Genomic DNA, 27,200 nt, shown 5'->3' with positions numbered 1-27,200 from the left:
GAATGTTCTTTATCATCAGCATTCCTGTATATTTATCGCTTTTCTCTTGTTGAAAGTAGCGTGACATTGTCAGAGCTAATACTAACCGAATAGTCAGACACGCATGGATGCAACCTATCAGTAAGACTTTAATTTCTTGTTTCTAAAATAATTTTTAGAATGTGTGAAAATATATTTTTTAAATAATTAATAGTATACTGAGGGTGTTAAAACTGGAAAAGTCAGTAACAATTTTAGTCTATTTTTTCTCATTTCTCACATATATGTTCAATTATAGATTTCCCAGTATTAGGAAGCTTTTGGGAATTGGCTAGTGATTCCAAACTTGACATGCTTGCTTAAAATGACCTCTCTCGATGCTTTGTAGCTGAAAGGAGTATGAGGCAGCTGCCCAGTTCTATCTTACTAAATTCTAATGGAAAAAATACTCCCTTTAAAATCTTCACTACATTATTAAACGATCCAAAAATATAATAGGTGGGGCTAGCACAACTGCCAACTGTTATGATTGCCAGATACCTCCTATTATAAGACTGCATTTTCAGTTGCTTATAAACTTTGCCAGACTTAACCTGGCTGAAAATTTCCCTCACCAGGTGTGTGCCTCAGTGATAACTTATGTGAAAATCGGCAGCCAAATGGCTTAGACCTTTCCAAGAACAAGCCTATCCAAGCATCAATTGTTTGGTCCATGCTGCCAGATTAGAGAAACCTTTCCGCTGAGAAGCTCCTGCAGCCCCGTGTTTGGAGCAGAGATTAGGACGGGAGGTAGCCTGTTACGGAAGTGGATTTTGCCCCTTCATTCTAGCCAGGCTGTAAACATTTGAAAACTTCAGATCCCATACACTTGCTAGGGACTTGCTGAAGTTTAGTAGGAAAAATTCCCAAAGATCCCACCTTCGCTAAACATGCTGCCTCCTCTACAGCAGTCCAGCCTGACGAGATGCTCTACGCCAAGATGCTCTGCACCACACGCTCTACACCAGAACTATGTCATTCAGCCCTGTAATGGCGGAACTAGGCTCCATCAGAAGCACCCATCTGGGTGCCACAAAACAAGTGTCTTTGGCTCTTAATACTTCTCCTGCTTGCATCCAGCCAGCCTACTGGAAGTTGTTTGATTTCAATATGGAAGAACTAAAGATATCAAACCAGAACAGAAGAAAAAGAAGGGAGAAGGACATCAGTAAACTGACAGAGCCCGGCAGAGCCAGGGAGGCAGGCTGGGTGCAGAAGGTAGGAGTAGGCTCTCAGTCTGAGCAGGGAAGCTAAAACTATTTGCAAAAAGAAACTGGACCTCTTGGCTGGGGAAGCAAACGGGAGCAGGTAAAAAAGAGACAGTGCTGAGAAGCCAGAACATTGTCAAGAGAAAAGAGGGAATCGCCAACAACTCTGTGTTGTTTCTCTATGGAGGCGCTTTAAATAGAGAATTATCTTCTTATTGCCATCAGTTGGCTCAAGTAGCAGGGCACTGTGGGATGGCTCAGAATATTCCACTCCTTCTGATGACTCATTTGGATGTTAGTAGACTGCTACAAGATAAAATCTCTGTTCATGCAATTTGCTTTTAAACCCCCTGAACCTGCAAAAAAATGACATGCACAAGCATGTGCATTCACACACACATACACATGTATACACGTGTTAAAACTGTATTAAAACAAGGGTTAATCTTGTTCGAACAGGATTAAAGGGTGCAGAATAAAACAGAAAAAATAGGAATAAAATGTACTGTGCAGCAACGCTTCTTGTATACAGCCCTTGTATGATACAATTCTCACTTGCAGGCCTGTATTCCATCTTTTCTGCTGGGTCCCAGCTTCGTTAAATGGATGGGACAAAACAATGTCAATATTAGCAGCTACTCAGTATTTTGTATTCTCCTCACTGAATAATGTGCAGCCCCATGTCTTATTTACCAGATGCTTCTCACTACCCATCAGAGCCTGAATTACAAGGTTTTCCTGTGGCACTTCGTACCACTGTGGTCCTTGAATGCTTCTCGGCGATCCACTGATTTATCTTCATTAAAATCCCGGCAGCTGAAGGAGAGAGACTACCCACATTTTAAAGAGTAAGAATTTGGCACAAGTATCCCATCCATTCTGGGTGCCCAAACTGAGAGATGAAGAAGCTAGCTTTTCGAGTTACTCGGCTTTATAAAGTACTGCATATATTGGCATTGTATGTTGAAAGCACCCTTCCCCTAGATTTCACTGGCAGTGGCAAATGCTTGCCGTAGTTCACAACCAAATGAGAATATGAGGAACCAAAATTAACAGACTTGTAATTTGGGTGTGCTAAAAAACAAAAGTAAAGTACTTGACCTAATCTAGTTGTGCCAAATACACACACCTCCTTCTTTACAAGGCAAAGTTTTAAAGCAAGTAATAAATACCATGCGCTAGGGGGTTGTGTAATGTTTCCCATTATCCCAGTTTAATAAAACTCGTTTTCTTAGCGTTATAGTGTCAGAATACAATATAAAGTAAAATCAGTTCTAAAAACTATTTTCTACCCTTTAATATCTTCGTTTTAAGTGAATGTTAAGATTTGGGGGAGGTTTGACTCATAAGTTTTTAACTGTGGAGTTGGCAATACCGGTAATGCCTTAGGGAGAGGTGTAATGGGTTGCTGAGCCTTCCCTTTTTTGTGTTTGAGCAGCATACAGTACGCATGGGTTATGATTCACAGTTGCTGTAACTGATGACTGCTCAGTGGTCCACGTGGACTGACTCGGGTGTTCTGACCCGAGGGCAAGTGCTCACACTACCAAGTGACCATCAAAAATACCTGCCAGGCCAAAGGGCTGTCAACTCCCCTGGTCATTTCTCACAAAAGGAAGACTGAAAGAGCGCAGAAAATGCACATTTCTTTTGCACTATCAGAGGTGGGAGGATACGTGGTCAGGGCAGCAGGGGGAAGGCCACAGTGCTCTCACTGGAACCTCTGTCAATATCAGAGTTTCTTGTTATTTCAGATGACTATTATGCTGCTAGCACTTTGTTCAATTTGTTCTGCATCTTCTGAATTTTCATCCTTGTTTCTTGAATATGTTAAGTGTTTTGAAGAGTGCCTAGAGCCGGAAAACATTACTCAAAGAAACCTGTATTAACATGAATGCCAACGTTAACTTTTACAGGCGTCTTTGAGACACTCCAATTACAGTACTGCTTTAACCTAGCTATGGAAGCAAAACTCTAAGTGGGATAAACCCAGAAATCATGGGAAACATGAGTCGTGAAGTTAAATGTGAGGGTATTTGAAAAGAAAATTGTTTTTCAAGGTGAATGACTTTGTAAGAACTCACTGCAAAAAGATCTAACCATAAATACCTTTTTCATAGCAACAGGAAACCTTGAGCACCAAAAGGCAGGCTGAGCCTTTGGAAGAATAAGCTTCTACGTCATAGCACGGTGATGCAAACAGCAAAAATCTTGAACTAAAGCGCAATCAGATGAGAGTTTCCAACAGGAGATGCAGTATGCTTTAGTGAAGCAGCAAACAGTTGCTTGAATATGCTAGACACAAATTACTCTCAAACTATGATGATAATGGGCAAAACGTTGATAACGTGGTTTCCGATACAAGGACCGGCATCTTCTCAACGGAATAGTGATGACTGTTTGGGGTGAAATGTTCTTAGTACAGTGCTACAATCTGAAACCAAGCTTGCTCAGGGCAAGCTTGACCAAGGCTGAAAAACTTTTTCCAGGAGAGAAACAGTTCAAATAGTCCAAACAGAATTTGTAAAGGACTCAAGTATAATTTTGAAGGCACTCTTCTGACCTGGAGAAATGAAAACTCAAGTTCTTCCCTACAAATTATTTTTTTCATTCTTGCCTCATCTCAGGACTCCTATACAACTTCTCAAGAAATGCACTCATAAAAAAAAAAAAAACTATGCTAAAATCACATTCTGGTATCCTAGCAGTCATAGATCAGAACAGCTGACCTACATGGAAAAAATGTCCCAAACCAACCCAAATTGTTGGTTAGTATGTGAACATTTTCAGTGAAAAAAACCCAAGCAACCTGAATGTGAAAGCAGCTCTTTCATTTTATTACAGAATGTTAGGCTACTTCTGATAAAACTTTTCATTTTTAAAAATCTGTTTCTTTGGAAAAGGTACAACTCACCTCCCTGCACTCCCGTCATTAGGGAAAAATTAATCTGGTAAGTGATCTAATGAAGAAAAAGTAGGAAAATAAGAGTTAAAGTTGCTATGTTTACTATGGACACTGTTAATTTTGAAAGGTGAAAAGGCAAATGAAAAAAAAGCGCGGAGATGAGACAGTACTGGAACTTGCTTCTTAATGTGGTTCCCAACCACTCAACTGCGGTTTATACTCTGAATAAAAGTCATATTATTCTTATCTAAACCATCTAAGACCAGCATTCGCGTATTCTGGAACAAGACATACACTCTCGGGAAATAAGGCTGACACCTAAATTGAAAACTAGTGGAAGAAGTGGAAAAAAAACCCAAACAGTCCTCTGTTCAATGAATTAAAAAAGTCAAAATCAACCAACCAGAAATTTAAACTGATCTAGTTAAGTGTCAACTTGTTTCCTAGCTCTCGTTTCTTTTTCTCACATTCACTGTTCCTGAATCATGGCTTTTTGGTTATAAATTTACTTTTAGCATAGGACTGCCTGACAAACAATGTTTATGCATTTTGTCATGCGTCATTAGTTTCTTCCACATAACTATGTGTGCTGACACTAAAAGATACCTTCCACATTTTTTTAGTCTAAATAGATTAATTTTTGAGTTATTTTAAAATAAAATAAATAATGAAAAATGGGATGGAGTAGTGAAATCAATGTTAATTCAATTGCATTTTTAAGGTTATTCTGACATTTGAAAAAGTGACCAAGCACATTTTGCCTGCTTGTTTTTATACACAGATACATCTGTCAGAAATTCATGCACAAGCTTGTATGGGACTCCCAGTATGGCGTGTGTTGTAAAATAAACCTGTATTGGTCTGCTCCCAATCTAAATATACTTGTGACTACAGCTCTCACATGCAGATATACATCTAGCAAATCAAAATCTGTTTCCAGGAGCTGTAACTTACTGAATTTATATACAAAACCTAACAGGTGATGAAAAAAAAAAAATACATCAAAGATCACTTTAACTCTACCATAATACACTTCTACTATTAGATCTTATTTTATTGAATGATTCATGCCTTATTGGCTTTTCTAGATTTGCTTTTATATTTCTGCCTCGCTATTTTAAGATGTATTATCTTTAATCCAAAAGCTGCCATCCTACCTAAACCTACTTAGAATTTTCTATGATGAAATCTCATTGAATGAAGATCAGTGAGAATTATGGATCTTTCACAGTGCAGGCTGGGGAAACATACCAACCACGGCACAGCATAACCCAAAAATGCCTTACCCACCTTCCAATTTTCTAATTCCGAGATTTAAAGCTACAAAATAGGAGGGATTTTTTTCTTCACTGAGCAAAAATAATAGAAGACACGCTGATTTGTGTTCAGCTTGTACTTTGTAGCAGAAAGCCGCACAGCTTTCCTATATTCGTGTATTATTGGTACTATGGGCAGAACCTATGAAATGCTGTGTTGTGTCTGTAGAAAGATGCTAACAGGGATTCAAATCTCAAAGTGGAAGGGAGCTTAAAACGGGACAAAACTCATCTGGAACTTGACTGCTTTGTAAGAAATTCTCCTATTTAGAGCCACCACAGATGTTTTTCCTGAATCTGTCTGCACATGCAATTAGCAGGAAATGAACAGAAAAATTGCAATTATTTGGGAAAGACCAGGGCAATTATTTAAAATATAAGTTGAAGTTTTTATATCCAGTACTTTCTGTTCACTTAAGATACAACACCACTCCGCATTTAAAAACTCTAAGAAGTTATGTTCCTCGTCATTTAAAGGAAACTGGAGTATACTGTGCAGTTTGAAGTTACCAGAATTACTGAACATTTATATTGCAGTAGTGTACAAGGACTATAACTTTGGGCCTGACTGTGTTGAGTGCTGAGCGAAGACAAAAGACTTTGATTCTCAAGCCTTTAGGGCAATGGCCCTTTTTACAAAATAAATAAAAAAGCTATCTTACATATTTGTAATATACAATCTCAATTTTTAGCTGAAGAAATAACATTTTAAGGGTATTCCTTTGCAGTTCAGAGTAGTTAACAGCAGCTACAAGAAATTAAGCATTAATAAAAAAAAACACTCTAACTTCAGCACCTTATTGACTAAATTAAACATTTTCCTTTTTTAAAATATATAGAATAGGTTATTCTGAAATCTTCCCCCAAATTCTGACTTAGTGCATGATTATTTGTTAATGGAAAATCTCAATATGCCTCTTCTGCAATAAAAACATTTAAAAGATAAAATTCTTTAAAAGTATGTTATCTTACATTGGTAACTGCAGAAAATAAAAAAAAAAGAACAAGATACTTTAGTTTGGCACTTGTATTTTGTATTCTCACACTCACCATCTTGAGTTCAGCATTTTTTAAATAGAAAAACTTAAGATTAAAAAAATCCACCTGTGAGTTTTGTTTAGGAAAAATAATCCCATTATTGCTCAGTTATTCTCTATACGTGCAGATGGGGAGCAAGTTCATGTTACTTTGAAACAATAGCTTTTGTTCTGCAGATATATTTTAGAGGCAGAAAAATACTAGTTGCTGCAGCACTATGAGTTCTTGATATATTGAACAGTAGAGGAAATAGTCTCAGAAACTATGTAAACTGCTTCCAGCCTGAACTTAGCAAGCTGCTTTTTTGCCAGTATTTCAAAACATGTTTAGCTGAATAAGCATATTTTCGACATTACAACAGGGCGTAATCACTTTTTCATCTGATCTGTTCTTCATGTACGCTTTATTACAAAAAGGTGGAAAGTTATCCATGGCAAAAAAACAGGCATAAAGAAATTTAAAATAAAAACCGACTCTAAAACATTTTCCATTTCCCCCCAGCACCCTCTCCAGCAAAATGCATGAAAAACACTCATGTAGATGATAAGTGTATGACTCACATGGGAGTTTCATATACCTTCCTCTTCTACTGTAAGCCTCACTGGGATTCTCTCTCTCACCGGTACTAGCTACCGCATGGCATATGGATGTTGTTTAAGATGTATTCTTTCACCTGAAGTGAGCTAAATGGCTTAAGCAGCACTTGAGAAATCACTCCTTTCCCTCCGCCACACCGCTCCAGCGCCAGGGAGCGGGGGTGTGAAAGCTCAGGCTTCCTAGCAGAGAGGAGAGAGAGGTGCTGGCACCGAGCTCTCCGTGAGGAGGCCTCCTGCCAAAACAGCCCAAGCACTCAGCCAGAAGTAGCTAACCTTAGAGGACACCGCACAGACCATTTCTCTGCTGAGGCTCAGAAGAATACTGAAGGTTGCGAACGGGATACAAAGCAAATGTACGTCAGTATGTAACTGTCACAGGCCTACAGGTCCGATTCTCCTCTCCAGTCAATGGCCTTACGCCTTAGGGCTTGAAAGGACTCGGGATTTCACACAATGAAACGCTTGTTCAGCTGCAAAGGGAAAGGCTACTAAAATGACAAAGCAGAACCCATAGGAAGCAAACTACAGAGAACAGCTTCCCCACTCTTCTCTTTCCAGACTTCAGAGGAGATGCCTTGCTTGGCTGGCATAAACACCTGTAACTCAACTAGAATAAGATTGTTTCATATCAGCCTGGGACCTGGGCTGTGCACGGACAAGGCTGGAGGCAAATACCACTGTAAGGGCAGGTCTGATGTAGTTCGGTTACCTTGCTGGAGAAAGAGAGTGTCTGGGCTCGAGATGCCAGTCAGTTTAGTCATCTGGTGTGGATGAGCAGAGCATGTGGTTCAGGAGCGCAAGCTCATACTTGTTTCTAAGTCATCTCTGGCTAACACCTAGATTAAGCTCTGTGATGAATACTTCAACGCTTACACAGACTTTGTGCAGAAGAAAGGGAACTGTTTAATGAAAAAAGGGCTGCGCGTGTAAATTGTGGGTTAAACATTTTCAGATTGTGTCACTATTTATAAACAAAAACCTGGCAAGGAGAGTGGTGTGACAGACAGGACTGCAAAGTGCAGTACATGATAGAGCTTTTCAACTTCTGGTCACTTTTTGGAAAAAATGGGTTTAGTTGGCATTAGTTATCTGTTACCTGCTCTCCAGAATTTACTATTGATACTAACTAGCACTACAGGAGTACTTCAGATCCCTTCTTAATTTTAGGGCACTGATATGGTAGAGTATGCTTTGGAAACCTTACCGGAATATAGGTATTACCGAGGAGAAGTACAACGCAGGGAAGGACTGGGAGCAAGAACAGTGGTTGGGGGATGCGTCACAGTTCACGCTCGGTCCCAGGATGCACTAACAGCTGCCCGTGGGACCCCAGCCCTGTCCCGGGGGAGTACGGGGCAGGGGCGAAAGGAGGAAGGAAAACTGGCTCGTCATTGCGCATCAGGTCAAAGAAAGTAATCCGTTCATTCTCAAAGTAGGACTCGTGTAAAAGCTGTTCACATAGATACTAAAAAGCACGATCATGATTTGCTGTGTTTTTTACCACCTTTGCGTAGGAGCTGATGAGAAGGTGAGAGACCTCTGTGGCCCAGGTCAGCGATTTAAATGCACGGGTGTAAGGCAAGCTGGAAAACCTGCCCATATATTATCAGTAATTGTGAGATCAAGAACTCGGTCATCCAGTGCTACCTACCTGCGTACTTGTTGAGCAGTACACTCAACTTTGCAGATGGCCAGTCACCTTTCCTCTTGTTTTCTCAGAACATACTTAGTGCCAACGGACATAATAGGGCAGAGGGGTACAACTGCCTTTGCTCTGATGGAGCGACACCTGTCCAGTTGGGTTTATGTTTATACACAGATTCAATTTATTGTATTTATTTGTCTGTGTTACTGCAGCTGGTTTGCATTTTTCATGCTCACACTAGTAAATACCAGCGACAACAGCCTGATTAATGATGACAAGCCTGAATGAGGGATGTGACTGAGGGCTGTGCGATCAGACAGATTCTATCATTTTGCACAAGTAAAATGGGGAAGAAAGAAAGAAAGACTAAGAGGTAAATAAATGAAAATGCTGTCTTTAAGATAAGACCAGTAGTCCAGCAACACAATATGGAAATAAAGTAGTATCACTGACTTCAGGGCTCCCTTTAATTCCAGAGCTGTATGTTATGATTTAGTGTCATCTGTTGTTATTTCAACCCTAATTGCTATTTCAACCCTAAAGTATCCAAATATTGGTAAATACAAATAAAAATGGGGGAGGAGGGAAAGCAGAGTTAAAAACCATGCAGCTAATCAAAGAGTGCTCCCCAAAACATGGAGCCTTTTCTTTACAAAATTTACATCAAAATTAATCATGAGACCATGACATATGGCACTTTCACCACAGTTGGGCAAATAATGCCCTTCTACGTTGATTGTGTGAGGTCAAGCGATATCAGTGTTGAGATTTGCAACCATCGCCACAACAACTGAGTTTGCTTGGGATTATCAGGAGCAACTAGGAATGTTCCATTTGAAAGAAAACTCATACAACTCTTTATTTATTATTTAACTAATGGGAGGAGCTGTTGATCTATAAATGTTCATCTATTATTTAGAAAGGAAAATGCACTACAGTGTTTTCCTCCATACATCAGACTATTTCCTTATCTTTAAGGGCTGAATATAACCATTTATAAATGGACAAAAATAACTTTTGAAAGATACTACAGTATTTTCCAAGTTATAGAATGTTTCTGAAAAAATGCATTATGCCATCACACATAAATAAATAACACTGTTTCACACAGGGAAGTTACGATGTTGAACCTGCAGACCCCTCCGCCTTCTGCCTATAAATATGCTATGTGCAAGACCTGTCCTTCCAAGACCAGCTTCCCCCACCTCCTCGGGACCATTACAGCTCAGGAGGCCTTGCCTAAGAGCATCTTCAGCCAGAAGAACTAGACTGTCAGTGTAAAATGCTTTACCCTGATAATAATGTTAGATGATGTCTGCTCTGGAAAGGTCTGCTTTTCTCCTAGACCGCTTGGCTACTAATTAAGCTTTCCTCCCATCTCACTTTTCGGTCAATTGAGACTCACTCTCTTTGCTCTCTGATGCACCCAAAACTACGGAACTAAAATAAATTTCTATGCTGGTCCTTCTGTTCAAATACTGTCACCCATTACCTTAACATGTGTTATGTCTTGTCTAGGTTACAACTTACCTACAGTGTCTCTTTCCATAATTTTACAGCAGAAGAGTCCCTCCTAAGATGGCCTTAAACTCCACAAAACAAAGAGTTCTGCAAGTCGCAGGTTTCTTTAACTTACTTGGAGGCTGAATCAGAGGTGATGCCTCTATAGTTGAGTCATTTTTTCCTCATTTTCCGCCTGTCCTGTGCTAAGCAGAACTCAAACATGCTGAAGGATGGCAACCTGCATGCCCGATTCACACGGAGCTGTTGCAGAGCAGCCCGGTAGTGAAGCACCCATCAAGCATTCCCTCTGAGGAGGCTCAGTGGCTCTGAGTCCTCCCTGCCAGCTACTAGTTGGAAGGCAGAAATTAGCCAAGATACAGAAGTTTCAAGGCACATTGGAAGGCTAAAAGCATACCGTTATATTTATAACTTTTCATTCAGGGGGTTGATTTACCAATTTTGAAGTGCCAGAGGATGTTTTATTGTGTGCATTGTCTATAAAATGACATACTAGAGCATCTTCGGCCTTTAGAAGGCTGCAAAGGCCAGTACACATCATCAACAGAGTCCAGCCCCCTTCTATAAAGATTACTTTTATAAATCCATAAAAATTTATAGTACAGACATTTCCAATACAGTTGTCGGTGATTTTGCCTGAACTCCAATATATTATTATATGCAAAGACAGTAGCCAGCAGCTATTCAGAAGCGCTCAGAGAATGTGTTAGCAGTTAGTAAGTGAATTCATTTTTCTGTTTTAAAATCCTTTCAAGAAACGAATAAACTACGATAACAATAGAATCTTTAACAATATTACTCAGACAAATGTTTGGACATCTGACATGCTAGAGTGAAGTGTGATAGCATCTATCATCAGCCGATGCTGTACAATTATACAGCATTTCCCTGCAATCAGGAACTGCGTCAGATTAAAACGCTGTGCTCTAGAGGCAGGCAAAGACCTTCCTTGCAGAAACAGAATCACACGGTCCTTGCAGTTTTCCCCTACCGACACCAGGAATGCACATTAAACAGAGGAATTTCAGGTGCGTAACTGGGGGGCACCAGGCAACTGGCCCTCACTGATTATCAGCGGGAGTTATACCTGTGAAATAATCTTTCAGATACTTAAAACCACAGTATATTTAACTACAAGGCATTTGTGGCATAACCAAATGGATGGATACGTGTCTCCTTAAGTGAGTCATGCAATGCTGACAGAAATGCAAACAATGCAATACAAATTAACATAAAACCATACCTTCCTAATGTGCAGAAAGAAACCTATTTTAGGAATCCATTAGGGCATTCGGCATTTTTACCGGGCACTGCTCTAGTCTCTGCATTTTAAAACCAGTTACTTGAGCTACCAAAAGTTTTGCGGAACAAAGATCAAAGTGCTAGTAAGTGTTAAACTCCCTAAAACTATTTTAAATGTCTCTTATGCAATGGAATGCTACAGTTTTCCAAAGTCTGATGTCTCGAGACTTTTAGAGGCTTGAAGTCGTAATTTGTACTCAAGTGAGTGCCACTTGAGGAATAAAACTCCCTGTTTCTATTCTGCCAAATTATCGGACCCTAAAACTGTGCAACTGATCTGAGACTAAATACTGCAACTACTATAATTCTTTATTTAGGTACCTTCTTTATTTAGGTAATAAAACATATGTGTGATAGATGTTGATTTTTCTGTTAGATTCCTGCCTTTCTGAGGTAACAGAAAATTTTGCATGTTAGAGAAAGTCATGAAAGAGCTGGATTAATGATAAAAATGCATGAAAAGCAGTTTATCTGGTCGGTATCACCATACTGCTAGACAGGATAGTACACAATAAATCCATGGCATGCATGTAACACCAACATGTATACCTGGAAGCTTATATCATTTATATATAAAAAAAATCACATCCGGCAGAAAAGAGCTAACTACATTTGGTTCTGTTTTTTTTTGTTCATTTTCACTTTGTTTAGAAGTACACTTTTTTAGGTGAAGCATTATAAAATGCCTTTGGGAGTAAACTGTTTAGTTCACCTTTATCTCTATTTTAAAATTTTCTAGCAACGCATGCATGCACAGAAAGAAAGAAAATGGCTGCAGAATTAGACTCACCATCATTAAAGTAATTAAAATGCAGTATTAATCTTTAATGGTAATTTTTCTTTTAATAGCCTCTCCAAATTATAAGAAGCAGATAGCTAGAGCTTTCCCTCCAGCAACAGCACTCTAACCCCACCAAGGGAAGAAAAGCACTCCTTGCGAGGCGTGCCAGAAGGAGCCCCAACCAAGCATTGCATCTTCCCTTTCACATACACCCAAAATTTACACAAAGCGGTCAGAACTGGCCACATTCCAGGCCAACATTCCCTGTAAAGTGAAAATCCTTTGGTTATGTCAAACAAAATCCCAAAGGTACTATATACAATACCTAACTCAGTTTCGTGTCTGGCAAATACAGGTCTGCTAAGTGCAACAAGTGCAAATCCCGCTTTTTGTAAGAAAAAGAAATGAAATTTGTAAGGCTGGCAATGCTCTCACTGACTTTTCAACCTAGTTCTACACCACATTTTTATTTACTCATTCTCAGTTTGTGCTTACACCTTCTCACAGGCTAGTTAAGAGTACTGAAGCTGGTATTAACGTGGTGACAACAGGAAGGACAAGGATAGATCAGGATGATATAGACCTTGATACAAGGAAAGCAACAATTTTTTTCCTCTGCCTCACCAGTTTTCTACCCTGGGTTCTCCTCCAGGCCTTACCATTGACTAAGCCTCCGGTACGCCATCCCATCCACTTCCCAGCGGCTTCCAGCTCTTGCACACAATCCTGCCCTCATTCAGATCTGAGTGCCACAAAACAGTGCACTGAGACAGTGCATTACTCCTTATATTTAAGGGGTCTTTTTTTGTTTGTTACGTATACAACACATTTCCATACTACAGGAGGAAATTTGGTGTGAATTGGCACAGCAATATTAGCAAGGGTGGAATTTCTTATATGGGACAGGCTCAGGGCTCCTGTGCTCCCTTTCATTACCTCTCGTGGCCAGGTAATTCAAGATGTCCTTTTTCAGATTTAACTGTTACTGCACACACTTTACATTTGTAATTCATCAAAATGGACAAACAAATGGAGGTCTCGCATACGGGCAATCAAAAGGAGACTATTCTCCACACCAGTTCCTCAAACAACCCTTGCATTTAATTACATGTGTCTACACAAGAAATATCCTTAAATTTCTACTGTACGTAGCAGAAATAAAAAAGGATGATCAGGCAGTGCCATGATTATTGCTTTAATATAATTAAATATATTTAAAGTAGTGCTGAGTTGTGTAGAGTACCTTATCTGCTTAAGAGGTTGCATTTCATTGTGCAAGTGGGCCACATAGACGTGCACCAAAGAGTAAAGTACTATGAAAAATTCTACGAGAATTCAAGGTTTAGATTGCTAAAAAATGAAATTAACATTTTCTAAAAATAATTTGATTTTTATCTTAAATGATTATGTTCTTAAAGACTTTAATTGCAAAAAACTAAAATCAGTATCCACTTTCTTGAGCATTTGAATTCAATGACAGCAAGTGTTCAGGAGTGTTTCCTATTTTAATAGATCAAGGAAAAATTATTGAGATAAAATAATAGCGTGAGGGTAGGATGAGGAGTAAAACTATGCTTAGCTGTACAGTACATTTTTGTGCTGAGGCCCACACGCACATAAAGCATAACCAAAACTTTTCATAATGAAAAATGGTCACTTTTAAAACTAGGATCTTCATTAACTTCAGGCATGTTCCTTGCTTATTCAACATAATTCTCCCAGTATGAGTGAAAAGGATTACTTTCAGTGTGTCCCGAAGCAGGGGATGTCAGAGGGTACACTAAAGTTAATCAGAGCAAGGGTTTTTTTCTGATCTTCCAAAGATTTGACAGGAGGAGAATATGTCTCCTTTGCAGGGATCCGAGTTCCATTTGTTAACTGAATTTGTCCTTTAAGTTTCCCACTGTGCCTTAGTCAGAGCAAGAGGTGAATGGAGAAGATGAGATTTTCTGACAATTCTTCTGTCTAAGAACTGACAGATAAAATCTGTCATGAACTCCTCTACCATCCACCACAGAAAAATTCTAGCACTGACCAGCCTTTGCAGACTCTTGTTCGTGGTCATGACCCATACTGGCTTGAGTTGGGGAGGAAATGCAAAGAAAACAGAGTAAAAAAAAGATCTTGGAATCAGTCAGCATCCATGTGAGCAAATTACCACTGTAATATCCAGAGAGGTACACAATAACAGGCTGTCACAGCTCTATAGGGAAACTGGGGAGGGGTCGCATACACAGCTGAGGAAGAAGGACAAGCTGTGGTGGGGATGAGGGCCTCTCCTGAGACAGGGGTAACATGCCTGGAGAAAATGAAGCTCAGTGGGCTGTTGGCAGTATCAGGGCATGTAAGTACTTGTCATGTTCACTGGCTTTTCTTAATGTCTATAAATTGCATAATGACACAAGGAGGAAAATGGCCATTTGTTCTAATGGTAAAATAGCAAAAGCAACCTACCTCTTCAAAGGAAGGATACGCAGATTTCTGGAGTCTGAACACAGCCATCAGTCCCGTTGCAGAGCTAACAGGAGAAAAAAAAAACCACAAGGTGAGAGATTGTCAGAGATAAAATCAGTGTCCATAAAAAAAAAAAAAAGAAAAAAAAAGAGAACAAGTAGATGAAAATCAAACAACCAGATAAGAAAATCCCATCTCCTCTTCTTTTCCCACCTTAAAATAAAGCAATTCTCAAAGGTTGATTTATTAAGATTTTTAAATTTTTCTCTCTGGAAAACTGAAAGCTCACAACAACCTTAACTATGGGATCTCTGCAAATGTCCTCGCACTGCACACACCTAATTAAAGGATTTGTCTTCATCCAAAATTACTGCGACATGTCAGTAGTCTTCTCACTCCTTTTCTGTGGCACAGAAACGTCAATAAGCAATTTCTGTCTTTTCCCTCTCCTATTCACAACCAATTCCATAAAAACAAACAAAAAAATCCCTCTACTGGTCATGGCTGCAACCCTCAAAGAATCCGCTACAGTCCAGGACACCCAACGGCATCCAAACTGTGCCTGCAACTTTTACTTTCACTTACAAGTAATCCAAGGGGTTTAGGAGCTGATGGAACCCACCTGAATAAAAGCAGGAACTCACCTAACAGCTGCTTTTCCTACATTAGCATTTGTAGAAATAAATTATCTTTCACACTAGCTCACAAAGCAGTGTTTATTTTTATAAAAATAAATCTCTATTCTGCAGTGAGTGAACCATTGCAGAATACAAAACTATTCAGTCTGTGTGCTTCTCACCTCCTTAAAATTCCAGAAACAACAAAAGAGCACATATGAACGTATACACACACACACGCACGTGTGAATTAAAAGAATAATGCCAAGGAATGATTAATTTGGTAAATCTAATGCACTATGAAAGAATTATTGAGTTTTAAGAGTAAAATAACAGCCAAAAAGAAAGCTACTCTGCAAGTGTATACTGTACCAGTACACTCAACAGGATTGGAGAGAAAAATATAAGAAATTTTTCTTAATCTAAAATCAGAATGTATTTACATGTTTGTAATGTAGTCTAGATGTTTTGCTGATCTCCGTCTGTTTTCGGAGCTAGCTACAAGGAGCTTCCCACGTGCTCAGTTGCCTCCATGATTATGAAAATATTTAAAACCACAGAAAGGATATATGACTGTGCAGACATGCTTTCTGACTTAACCAAATTACCTTTTGATTACACTGAATGCTTTACAGATAGGTCACTACTTGCATGCATCCAGAAGTTAATGCTAAATGAAATAATTAGTGAATGAAAGAACTGTTTTGTCACATGCAAAGTGCTTTGTGCCTTGCAAATTGATGGGAAAAAAATAGGTGAGTATAATAATAATTAAAAAAAAAACAACCAAAGCAACCAAAACCCACTGTTATAATTACAATATGATTTAATACAGCTACTAACAAACATACTATCTGTGTATCCAATAGAGTCATAACTGAGATGCTCGTGAGTATGAAGCATACGAGTAAGTTAGAAAAAATGTTTGATCAGGATAAAGGGCTGAAAAATAAAAATAAAATAGGAATAAAAACTTCAGAATTGCATTTACTCGTTCCTTTGTCCATACCCAAACCCTAGCAGTGACTGGAGTTGATGGGATTCAGCCTACGCTTTCACTGTGTGGATGGTAGTCACCCACATCACTGTATTAAATGTTTATTTGTCCATTTTGAAGCTAAGATCCAAATTTGATTTCAGAGCATGACTACATTTGCAGCTAGCTTATTATTGCTCCTTTACTAAATATTAAAGCCATGAAGCAATATGTATCTAATTGCTGAAAACATTCTTAATAAATCAATCATGGCTGTGTTTTAAAAATTAATTTCTATGTGTGGTAAAATATTTTACATATTAAAATAGTCAAAACTGACTGAAATATTTATTTACTAAAGCAATCTTGTGACAGAACTGATTTTTAAGAGTTAAAAAACAACAAAAAAAACCAAATTATGAAACGTTCTTCCCAGATGAATTTCCAACAATGTTATGCTATTTGCACCAGATCAGTAGTTGTGTAGGCTAAGAAAGGAGGTTCATAAACAACATTTTTTCTGTGCTTATTAGTATTATTCTAACCGTAGACTCTTTTTCAATGATTCATCTGTTAAACACTGTGTCTTCCCATTAATACATTACATGATTTTTTAAATGTTTATTTTATGAGATGCTTTTTCACAGTAAGGTTTAATATTTGTAAACATTTCCATTTCAAACATGCTTTTGCTATTTGCATGTGTCTTACCCAATATGGCATTTTAAAATAACGTTCTCGACTGTATTTCTAAAGGGTCAGATGCAACTTGGCATGGGTAAGACAATGAACTGCTTATACCTAAGCATTTGTTTTGGGGTAATTGTTTGCAGCTACTGCAGCTGAAGAGTTAAAGCCATGTGCTGAATTTAAATCTATAAACATGAAAGATGGTGCCAACTTGGCAGCGAATCGTGCATTCAAAAGTAAACGGGTCTCCCTGGCTGCTTCAAATGGAGGCATCAATATGAGGTTTAGCTGCTGTCTCTCTAGTTTACAGATGCAACCTTCCTTGCCTATGCTGCCTTTTACTCAAAACAGTCCATATTTTGCAGAAAGGCTCTTTAAAACAGACCAAGAAAGGTCACAGTGTGCATTTCAATGAGCATATTAAAAGGAGATCTGGCATATTTTATTACTTCTATAAGAAAAATCTCAGATCTCAAGACGCAACTATAAAGACAAACAATTTTTGTAACCGAGTTTTAAATAAATCAAACTCAAGAAGGGCTTACTGGTTTCAGAGTAATGGGGCTACAGTAAGCTAGCCTGGAAATGAGATGTCAGCTCCTAACAAACCTGCAATAGTATCCTCCGCAATGTATTCAGACACACCATTTAAAATTCAAAATGCAGTTTGGAAGGAATCAAATTACAGTGGATAAATCTATATTTCATGTTAAGAACCGCAAAAGGCCAAACCTCTTCTAAAACTGGAAGATGAAAAAGAAAGCTAAGGGAATGCTTTCTTTGGGAAAGACATTCTTTTTTATATATATATTTTAAGCTTCGCAGGTAAGTTGTCAAAAGATCAGGGTATTGGTGATATCCCAAGATGGTTTTCATTAGATATCTTTATATGTGACCGTTAAAGCTATATGACTGGCTTCCGAAATCTTGAAATCTGAAAGATGCCTATTCTTTGTCAGTCCATGCATAAATGAAGGTCTCCACATAGTCTTTGCATGTAGCTAAGCAGGAAACATTTCAGGATGTAACCCAAATGTATCTAAATAAAAACAGGAAAAAAAGAAAACCCAAACCCAAACCAGAAGGGAGATTAAGCTAATGCAATGTTTTCTACGAAAGGACAAATGTCATCTTTTATTCAGCTGGACTCTTTTTCATCCAAGAGAAAAAAATAGCAGCAATACAGTGCACTGGTGAGCACTGCCCTCTCACTGCCTCCAGATGTACTGACATTTGATTTGCTGCTGATTAGTATGGGCAAAAGGGGGGGGGGGGGGGGGGGAAGCTGGCATCAAGTCACGTCCTCCATCTTAGTCCCAGCTGGTACCAAGCTCCAAAGAAACAAAGCGACTTCAGACTGCGCTATCATATATTCATGACCAAGAAGAAATATAAAAACCAGCACGTTTGAATTCCTGACAACCATAGAAGAATAGTGCATTGGCATGTTGAATTTTTCCAGCCAGCCTTTGCTGACCTATAAACCTTTGTGACTGGAACAAATGCAAATAGAGCTGACTTGCCTCACAAACTACTGAAGGGTATTCAAACCGAGTTGTGTCTAACAGGCTAACAATAACCCACTGTCCCACCCATGCAAAACACACAGTCTGGGAAAAACAGCTTTAGAAAAGCACTTGACGGAGACATAAAATGCAGACCACGCCAGAAAAAAAGCCATCTTTCTTCCTACTTCTTCACCTAAAATGCCATAATAAAAAAGTAATTGGGAGTAAAATTATCTAACTGTTAAAATGAAGAGTGCACAACTTTGAAAACAGGCTGGGAATTAGCAACTGGAAAAATCAGGGACTGCGTCGTCTGAACTCAGATCGGGCTTCAGCCATCAAATTTCATGCCCTAAAAGCAAACCTACAGTAAATAACAAAGTCTAAAAAAGGGTTGTGTGCTAATGAATTACATACTAGCACTGAACTAAATTACACTTTGGGAAAGAGTGTATCCAGAGTAAAAGGTCTGCTCGACTACAAAAATCCCTGGATTACTTTTCTTTTTGAATTATCATTATTCTTGCATTTCTACTCGGAGAAGGGAGATATCTGAAGGTATTGATCTTACCAGCTTTCATATGGCCCCAAAAATAGCTACAGACGAGGAAGATCAAACTCATACAGTAGTTCAGCAAAATCCTTTGCCATCAGAGAAAGGAACTAAGGCACCATTGTAGGGCATTTATTCGGTGAAACAAATAATTTCTTTTTGTGAGGGAGTTAAAATAGGGAAGCGGATGGCTCTTTTCTTGAGTATCTGCACGCCCTCGCTACCCTTTTATTTGACTCTGCACAGGCCTGTGACTGAATTGGCCCAAGTAGCCATCCCTTGGTCTGCTTCTATCAAAGGCCAATTAAAGCAGCTTCACTCCCTGTGCAGAAAGAAAGGGATGAACAAGAGCAAAGTAAGGTAGGGGAAAATGTGGTGCTATCTCAGCACCCCTGCTGTGTGTTAGGTAGAGTCATTAGTGATTAAGTCTCACCCTAGACTTCATCCTGTGCTTGCACTGCTTGAACATTCATTAGGTAAGCCGTATCATTTTCATCTTAACACTGTCAGGTAAATTCAGGTATCTAATTTATCCCACCTAAATTCAGGTGTCCAGACATCTAATTTTCTGAAGCTGTGTATGTAAGCAATGAAGAAAACGGGGCACCTCCTGATGAGCATTCAGATCATCAACTGACTGTGCTGGAAGCCTAGTCTGGGCAAACTCCTAATCTGGTACTTTAATTTAGTCCCCAGATCTAATCTCCCTAAAGCAGAAAGAATCCAGGCCAGAGCACTAGTCCTACAAGCAGCTGCCATTAGTCTTTTTGCATTCAGCAAACTACTTGTGTGTATAAAATTGATTGTGTGCAAGCTCTTAGATTCTGAGCATGGCAGATATATTTTTGAAACCTTTTCAACATCTGGCCTTTAAGGATAGAGTGTTAAGGAAAGTTGAGAAGATTTGTCTCAAGTTTCCATTAAAGCGCGTATGATATACAACCATTTCATAAACATTCCCCCGTGTTCATAAAAAATGCAGAGGCAACCAGCGCTCAGAACAGCTTAAAAGAGAGCACAAAAAGAGAAGTTTGCATTTCTGTCACCTAATAGCAACAGGTAAGGCATAGTCCTTGTAAGAGGCTACTGAACTTGAACAGGAAGGAGGAAGTCCCTTCTGGACCAAACTGCTACATAAGCATACACCAGGAGGTTTAAAATGGAGTTTAGCCACATGTGGAATCACTTCAGAATAACTGATTTATACGCAGTGACAGATGCAAAAAATGTCCCAAAAAAAAGTAACGTATCTGTGAGGAACTCCTAGTGATGAACTAAAAATCTGCCATTATGCCATGTTCTTTAAGAAAGGAGATACGTATCCTCAACTCGCTTGGACATTTGGGAGATTTGGGCCTGTAGCAGCCTACAGGGTATTTAGGCTGGAATTCATCCCACGAGTTGCAGCTGCCTGTGTTAGGTACCAAGTGTGACTTGCTTTTTGGGCTGCCTGTGCAGCCAGCAGAACAAGACAAGGCGAGAGGAGTTGTCTTCTGAGGTGACAGGCGGCCTTCTCTGCCTCTACAGTTATTACAAGAGGATCCTTGATGACCTCAAGAGACAGGACATTTAACATCTAGAGGCTGAAGTTTTCTATCCTTCGTCTTCTGTTATAAAGCAACAATGCTTCCCAAAAATAAATTTCACTACGCTGAAATTACAAATGGTTAAACAAAAGCAGGTATTTAATTAAAACTCACTGATATTCACCTCTTCATTGCACTTCTGCATAAATTTTGTATCTTCTAACTTTATTTTGTTTTTAAATACTTTTTCAGTGGCATTTGTATTGATTCTAATTTGTCTGGATTTGCTGTGTTTATAGTCATTGACTGGCTAAAGCATGTAGAAAGGCAAATATGAGAAAAGACAAGACACTGACTATCTTCCTTTGCCTTTTTTAGATCAATGTTCGCTAAAGGTGTTAGTATTGCAGAGGGTCAGTAATATTCTGCCATGTGATGAAATGAAGAATGAAGCCAAATTACCAATATTCTAGCTTAGAAACAACTAGCAGATAGTATTGCAGAATTATAAAGGTGTGTAAAAGGTCTCTTTAAATTTAATGTAATGCAGCAAATTTATTCTATGGATTAAAAGAAGTTTACATTTAAAGTGCACGTTAAAATGCACAGACTTAAATTTTACGGACTTGTTGCAACGTGAAAAAGAACAGTGGGTTTTTTTTAAATCTTTTCCTGCTGAAGTTCAAGAACTTAAAGGGTCAGATGGGTTTTAAAAGCGTGTAACTTCTCTAAAACTCCCATCTTATCCTGTTAAACTCTGAAAATATTAAAGGAGGCAAAACATGTACATAACCGAAAGCTGAGCTCCCAGCTCTAGTCTCTAGCTATGATATTGCCCTGGTACACAGGGCTCTATGATGTCTCACACATTTGTTAGATGCCTGTCGTAAATACACAGACCCTGTCTATCCAAAACAATCAAATCAGATACAGAAAAGCCTGCCTTAGTCTTCCTTGGTTTAGGGTACTGCTCAGTTAATGTAACACACAGCCTACTGGTTTTAAGCTCACATAACCTCCAGCTATTTATTCATATTATAGTTTACTATAAACTGTAGCATACAATATATTTTCCAAAAGGTCTGCTACATTTAACAGCTCCATCAGCCAGCTAATTACAACTAAAACTGCTAATTTGGTAGTTGTAAACAACACAAGTCTCTTCACTCTATTTTCCCTGTCATTGTTCTTTTTAAAATGCACTGAAAATTCTTACTGCTGGCAAAGATAGATATGACACATCCATTTAGGCTTTCATGAATGGTGATAAGATAGACATGTGCACCCACAGTGGATGCTAAGAACACCCAGCCAGAGGAGTGTAACTTACATGACACTTCACACATGTCACGTCTTACATAAAGCTCAAGAGAGGGGAAAAAAAGAGTTTCATAGCATTTTTGGAAACAGCAGATTTTTTCAGTGATCCCATTTGCCATTCTAAAAGAAGAATACTTGAGTAGGTGTTTCAGTCAATTTAACTTTGAATCCGGACTAAATAGCCTTTTCAGTCCAAGGGTTCTTTAAATAAATTGCTTCATATCAGATGGGGAAATCATCAACACCAGAGACTAGATATAATACAAAAAGGTATTAATCGGAATGCTTTGAATGCTGTTAAAACCTCAGCAAGCTAAGGCGGCCACAGATGAGACAAAAGCAAAAATGCAGCACTTGCAAAAGGACACTCATGTAGAAGGTGAGCTTACTTACTTTACCTGTAAGCTTAAGAACGTGCTCAGAAAGCCTACCTTTTAGATCTGCTGTCCTGAAATTCTTGGCCAGTGGTTTTCTATTTCTAGCAGGCAGTTGCCTTTTTTTATCATGAAAGCAGCACAGATTTTACACCCATAGCTATATGAAAACGGCACAAGGTTTGCTTCAGCCAGCTCCCTAGTGCAGTGATCTCCAAGGCTGAAACAGGGCACAGAATCACTAGACCAGCATCGATTTCTGCTCTCCTGAAAAGCACTTCATATTAGAAACACTGAAGCACAGAGGCTTGAAAAAGATCATTTCTGGAGAACGAAGAAGTTTGTCATTGGCAAGGCAAGGCAAGACTGATTGGGACTAATATACCAAACAGTTAACAGGAAAAAACCAAAACCACAAGCTTTTTGGCATGTAAGCTCTTTTCCTGGCTTCACAGCTACAACAATACTACCATTTCTTGGTTAAAGACAGCTGAACAGGCCTTAAGACCTTAATTCAGTTCCTGGCCTTCATTCAGACCGAGTGCATGATCCTTGAAAACCGAGATAACTGCTCCTAAGATCTAAAATGGGGATGCTGCTGCTTCCATTTTCCAAGCCTGTTCATCGACACTGACTCCAGCCTGAAATGGTCTCTCAGTGCATAGATAGCCGTACCACCCACAACGGATCCCGACTCCAGCTGGCCCTGCTGTCACACACTTAGAGCTGAAATGATGTTCCCATGTAACCAGATACACCAGTTAAACCCCCATTTGTTAAAGGCTCACAGTATGGACCTGGAGAGGTTGACCTACAAACTGTACTGCCAAGTGGGAGAGCTTCTTCAGATTTTCTGAAGCAGGAGGAGCACGTACACATCTCAACATCTTCAGGGGCTGCCAGCCCTGATGTGCCTCTACTTCTGTGGAGTAATATGTCCAGTTCTGGGGTCCCCAGTACAAGAAAGATATGGACCTGCTCGAGCAGGTCCAGAGGAGGGCCATGAAAGTGGTCAGAGGGCTGGAACACCTCTCCTCTGAAGAAAGGCTGAGAGAGTTGGGGTTGCTCAGCCTGGAGAAGAGAAGGCTCCGGGGAGACCTCACTGTGGCCTTTCAATATATAAAGGGAGCTTATATGAAAGACAGAAAGAGACTTTCTGCCAGGGCCAGTAGTGAAAGGACAAGGGGCAACAGTTTTAAACTAAAAGAGGGTAGATTTGGATTGGACATAAGGAAGAATTTTTTTTACAATGAGGGTGGTAAGGCACTGGAACAGGTTGCCCAGAGAAGTTGCCCCATCCCTGGAAGACTTCAAGGTCAGGCTGGATGGGGCTTTGAGCAACCTGGTTTAGCAGAAGATGACCCTGCCCATGGCAGGGGGGTCGGACTAGATGATCTTCAAAGGTCCCTTCCGACCATAATCACCCTATGGCTCTAGAGTCTTTAACCTCTTTTAGGCAATCACAATCCGTATCAGTAAGGTGGAGAATGCTGTGTGACCTCTCCTGCCAAGGCAGTTTTCACATAAATGGCAGTAAGCTTCTCTATATTTTCCATAAAACAGTCAGGCACAATTTAGCCCTTATTATGTATTTTCTGATTACTAGGTTTTTGTACCTTAGTATAATCAGAACCAGGACAGATTATGCACAAACTTGCTTTTAAACCACCTACTCTCTCATGTCCGTCTCTGCATTTCACCACCTTGCCTTTCTTGCACCATTAAGGTAATACATAACACATGGTAGGTATGCGCTGACATTTCCTTTTAGAATTTTCTGAGCTGCGGGTATGGAAGTATCCTTTCTTTACAAAGAAAGTTATCACTGCTAGACAATTTAAGTATGTCTGATTAGATAATGTGAGAAAATATCCCTGTTCTTGTGTTGCTATGAGCTGGCAAATTTTCTCATGCACTGTTCGGTTTTAGTTTAACTCATCATTATTTGAACAGAGGAGCATTACCCCACATTGGGACAGAAAGAGCAAATCTTGCTCTCAACACAGTATTTTGTTCAAGGATAAAAGCTCAAATGATACATCTCTGAAAGCAAGAAGTAATATTCAGATATTTCTGCTTACCATAAATAAGATTTGAATTCTGCATCTAAATCTGTGTAGACGGGCTTGTTGAGACAAGGTATAAAGAACAATATAAAGAAACAAGGACCACAGAGAGGATTTCATCCAAGCTCAGCCCCAGAAATTGCCCAGAATTTGGAGAGAATACTTTTGGTTGGGTTGTTAGCACTAACATGGTTTAGTTTCATTTCCCAGTCTAAAAACTGTAGGCTATTTGTACGAATTCATCCTGGAGAGTGGTCACCTCCCCATATAAAATTGTATACATTTGGTAAATCTTTCTTAAGATTTACATGAAAAGATGCAAATCTTTTGCATAAAAGGGACAACTCATATTGACATGATGTTTCTCAGGATACTATAAACAGACAATGGATAGAAGTATAAGAAATGACTAATTTTAAAAGGATAGTGAGAGAAGGTATTCTTTCAGGATGAGTGCCACAGAAGGCTTTAGCTACAGGATTTGGGATGTGCAGGTGTTCTGGAGCAAGCAATGTCAGCGAAGTTCTGTCAGATCAAGTCACACATGCTTATAGACATAAAAACATGGATCTAGACATAAAAAATAGATGTTTATCAGGTGCAGCTGACTTAAAAGCAATAATTTCCCATGGATTTAAACAATAAAACTCAGGGGGGAAAAAATTCATGTTAACAGTCCTGATCAGATCATTAAAATTTAAACCTTTGATAGTTCTAACACATTTTAGTAAAAAGTCTCGTTTGGACTTCATTTTGTTTTGCATTTGATGCAATTTCTATGGCTTTTGCTGTGTCATAGTCAGTATTTTCTCTGAAGAAAAAATAAATTGGTCAATTTTTAGTTTAGTGTATTAATTTCCAGGAAATGCTCTTCACAGTTACATTTACTAATATTTTTCTAAGACTATGTTTATTCTTCATAGTATTATACACAGTGTTTCCCTTGGGCTGTTTGTCCTTATTCTGTAAGGCAAAGGGGGCGATACAATTCTTTGGAAAAACAAATTGATGCATCTCCCCAGAACAGTTTTACAGTTCATTTTCTTATTTTCAAACACAGCAGCACGGGCAGCAGCACAGAAATCCTATGCCATTTCAATCAGATCACAAAAGATCTAAAGGATCTTCCTCTTGACTATACTTTCTTCCGCTCCAAATATAACCTAAGCACCCCTAATTAGTCAACCCAAAGGTCAATTTTGGGAATGGTAATGCAGTGTAGGCTTGTGAGTGCTGGCCCTAGGATCCATGCAGGCCCCAGACCTATTACAATAACTTACCAAAATGTATTTAACTATTAATATTACACTGGTGCCACCACTGCTACAGTTCACTGCTTGAATCACATGATGTTGGGAGAGAAGATATGAAAAATGGTTTATGCTGAACATCCTGATGGATCTTGAGGAATAGTGTGTTGTCCTACTAGAGCGAAGTCAGTTCAAGTTTTGCTGTTGCCTTCGACGAAAGTAGGATCCATCGTCTTAATTTCTGGTCTTTGCTGTAAATCAGGTTGTTGTCATGAATTATAGATCAGAGCTTTAGGAACTTATGGGTAAATGTTAAGAGATTTGCACAATTAGCATGAGACTCACATATGTGTGACTAGGGAGACGAGTGTTTCTAATTATTCATTCTGTTAATTTAAGATGCTTTCTTGTGTTCAGATGCTTCCTCTAATATTCCCATAAGTAAGTTCATGAACGAGGTAAAAGACTGCTCCCTCTTATTTTTAGAAACACAGTCAAAACCAGCGTAACAAGAATACTATCTGTAATACCACAAAATGGGAAGCAACGCAGGGTTATACACCTAGTTGTACAAAAGGGTTGCCTGGCCCAAACATTTGGAATGGATCATTAGGAAGTCTCCAAATGCTGAATTGAACAGCCAAGCAATACAATTACATCAATTGTTCTGCACTGAGGCAGTCTGTAGCATGCCTGTGAAGTGGGAGGCATTTCCCACGCCTGCTTTAGGCTGCAGTAAATCACCTAGGTTGTTCCACAACATTGTGAGCTTACAGTTTGTCACAGTGTACTGTAGATGTCATGATGGGAGAGGGGGGAGGGAGCGCGCATTTGATATGCCTCATTTCCCTGACAGAGATGGCCATTAACAAAATACTGTAAATTAATCTCACATTTAAGAGAAGCATTTTCATTTTTAGGCTGTTTGCTTCACAGATGATAATGTAGAATAAATTTAAGTTACTTTCTCTGAGGTTGTGGCAGACTACACTAGAATCAGCTGCATCAGAAGGAAAGAAGAAGAATTCACATACTGTCTCAAATTGAATCCCAGAGTAAATACATGGAATTACACCCTTCCTTATTCCAAGAATTAATTTATTTAGTTAGTGCTATCACTGGGAAAAGCTAGCACAATAATATGCTCATGCTCCAGACAATCTTCTTGATTTTTTTACATGCAGACTTGCAAACATTCATAGCCTTATGTATTCCAAAAATGAACCTACCTATATATTTCCTTTATTTGAGAAACTCAAACAATGGTATGCTCTTGCTGTACACAATCTTCTGGATGGTTTTAACTGCTGACTTCTTCTACCTGCCTTTTAAATTAATATTTCTGTATACTGCACTAAGAACATTTTAAGAAGGCATTAGCTAAACTGAGACCTACAGGAATGATCAGAGATCTTCTATGTTAAATACTCCAGTACTCTCAAAAACTACAGTAGTCTCAAAAGTCATTCTACATTGATGTGAACATATCCTCTTCAACAACTTTCTGTTCTAGAAAGTTTATTCATCCTTTCTTTG

The 27,200-nt window shown here is 39.0% G+C and overlaps 1 protein-coding gene across 11 annotated transcripts in view; it reads right to left on the bottom strand.

The window, feature by feature from the left end:
• Positions 1-27,200, bottom strand: part of LOC148054717 (uncharacterized) — a 338,774-nt gene that overhangs the window by 130,950 nt on the left and 180,624 nt on the right. For 10 of the 11 annotated variants that reach the window (XR_015706635.1, XR_015706634.1, XR_015706636.1 and 7 more), the window contains one exon: positions 14,785-14,848. The gene's annotated coding sequence lies outside the window, so the exon portion shown is untranslated. Of the gene's footprint in view, positions 1-14,784; positions 14,849-15,122; positions 15,228-27,200 lie in introns of those variants that run through there. The other variant, XR_015706639.1, reaches the window with a different exon arrangement.

The sequence above is a fragment of the Nipponia nippon genome, unplaced genomic scaffold (assembly GCF_047370975.1).
Source record: "Nipponia nippon isolate SJK-2023a ecotype South Korea unplaced genomic scaffold, ASM4737097v1 scaffold_3, whole genome shotgun sequence".
In the NCBI taxonomy this organism is placed as follows: Eukaryota; Metazoa; Chordata; class Aves; order Pelecaniformes; family Threskiornithidae; genus Nipponia; species Nipponia nippon.
This window is presented reverse-complemented; position numbering and strand designations above follow the sequence as displayed.